The sequence below is a fragment of the Penaeus japonicus genome, unplaced genomic scaffold (genome assembly GCF_977035675.1).
Source record: "Penaeus japonicus unplaced genomic scaffold, GWHDUDI00000001_assembly GWHDUDI00000003, whole genome shotgun sequence".
NCBI classification, from domain to species: Eukaryota; Metazoa; Arthropoda; class Malacostraca; order Decapoda; family Penaeidae; genus Penaeus; species Penaeus japonicus.
In genome coordinates, this window is record NW_028234405.1 from 36,590,269 (window position 1) to 36,592,634 (window position 2,366).

Consider the following 2,366-nt stretch of genomic DNA (forward strand, 5'->3'; position numbering starts at 1 on the left):
GCCACCGCCTCCTCCTCCCTTCCAGGTTCTCCCTCACCGCCCCCCCCCCACCTCCTAACGGTCAAGCCGCCGAACGCCTGATGCGGCGGTCAAACAACATGAAATTCATAATCATGGCTGAGGTAAAAGGGTTAGAAAAATAGTGGGTAGAAAGAAGGAAGAAGAAGAAGAAGAAGAAGAAGAAAAGACGAAGAAAAAGAAAGAGAAGGACGATGAGGAAGAGGAGGGGGAGGACGAGGAAGAAGAGGAGGGGAGGACAAGGAAGAGGGCGAGCAGGAGGAAGAGGAGGAGAACAAGAGTAAGAACAAAAACAAGAACGAGAAGAAAAGAAGAAGAAAAGGGAGAAGAAGAGGAAAGAAGAACAAGAAGAAGATGGTGAACAAGAATAACAAAAAACAATAACAAGAATGTGAAGATGAATAAACAGGAGAAAAGAATATACCAACATTTTTTTTTATGCGAAGAGTGAGCTAAAGAAAGGAGAGAGAGGAAGGACTGGGTTATGAAAGAAGGATTTGAGAAAGGCAAAACAAGAAAAAAATATGAAATAATGCAGATAGAAATTATAAGCTAGAGAATGAAGGAAGGAAAGTGCATGGATCGAGAGTTAAAGAAAAACAAATAAGAATACGATAATGGGAAGTGAGGCAAAGAGACAGGCAGTCACTTGTATAAAAGAGAGAGAGAGAGAGGTGGGGAGGAATAGAAAAATACAAATAAGAGAGAGAGAGAGAGAGAGAGAGAGAAGGAAAAGAGAGAGAGAGAGACAGACAGATATAAGGGGAGATAGAGATAAAGAGAGAGAGAAAGAAGAGAAAAATATAATTTTATAAAGAAATAAAGAGAATGAAAGAGAGAGGGAGAGAGAGAGAGAGAGATAATGGGAGATAGAGGTAAAGAGAGAGAGAGAAGAGAAAAATATAATTTTATAAAGAAATAAAGAGAATGAAAGAGAAAAAGAGAGAAAGAGAGAGGGAGAGGGAAAGGAAAGAGAGAGAGAGAGAGAGAGAGAGAGAAAAGAAATAAATAAAGAAAGAAAGAGAGAGAGAGATAGAGAGAGAAAGAGAGAGAGAGAGAAAGGAAAGAGATAGAGAGAGAAAAAGAGAGAGAGAGAGAGAGGACGGAAAGGGGAAAAGAAGATAGAGGCCAGAAAGAAGAGAAAGGAAGAAATAGCAGGCACGGCTTCTTTTCTTACAAGGAAACACGACTTGATCTTTCCTCTTGCTTGCTTTGATAACGTTCTGTTTGTTTGTTTGAGTTTCTCTCCTTCCTCCTCTGTTCATCTTTCGTTTACATATTGCTCTGTTTATCTGTTTATGCTAATTTATCTGTCTATTTACAAACATCCCTGTTTTTCTCCTTATTCAACTGTCTTTCATAAGTATGTAACTGTTCTTGCTAAATATTGCTTGCAGTCGTATTGTTGATTTGCATTTTTTTCTGTTTCAAATCAACCCGTGTTTTTTTTAGGTTCCCTTTTCTCTCTCTCTCTCTCTCTCTCTCTCTCTCTCTCTCTCTCTCTCTCTCTCTCTCTCTCACACACACACTCTCTCTCTCTCTCTCTCCTCTTCATTCTATCTTTCTCTATTTCTTCCTCCTTCTCTCTTCCTCTCTCTCTTTCTCCCTCCTTCTCTCTATCACTCTTTCGCCTTTCCTCCCTCCTTCCCTCCCTCCCTCATTCCCTCCCACCTTAACACGCTCTCCCCCCACCCCTCCCCCCACCCACTCCCTCCCTCCTCCTCCTCTCAGAACCTTATTTTTTTCAAACCTAAGAACTCAATTCTCTTTATTTGATTTGAACTTATAAGGATAGACGGTGAACTATCGCGAAGCAGGAAAAAAAGTGAACAGGAGGCGCTGAAGAAGATGAACAAATAAAAATGTTCAAAAGCTATATATATACAGAGAGAACGTGGTGTCGGCTCCATCTGGCTAGTCAGGTTGTAGCTTGGTGGCGATTCAGGTGGATGGAGGTGGAATAGTTGATCCATGTGTTGTGGAATCCGTCTTACTTAGAGGGAGGGGAAGGAGAAGGGAAGGAAAGAGAGAGAGAGGGGGGGAGGGAGGAAGGGAGGGGGGGAAGGAGAGAGGGAAGGAGGGAGGGAGGCAAGGAGGGAGAGGGAGGGAGGCAAGGAGGGAGAGGGAGAGGGAGAGAGAGACAGAGACAGAGACAGAGACACACACACAGAGACAGAGAGAGAGAGAGAGAGAGAGAGAGAGAGAGAGAGAGAGAGAGAGAGAGAGAGAGAGAGAGAGAGAGAGAGAGAGAGAGAGAGAGAGAGAGAGAGAGAGAGAGAGAAAGAGAGATAAATGTATATATTCTTGCAGACCGTTTTCTCGTCCCCGATTCCACTGCTGTCAAAGTT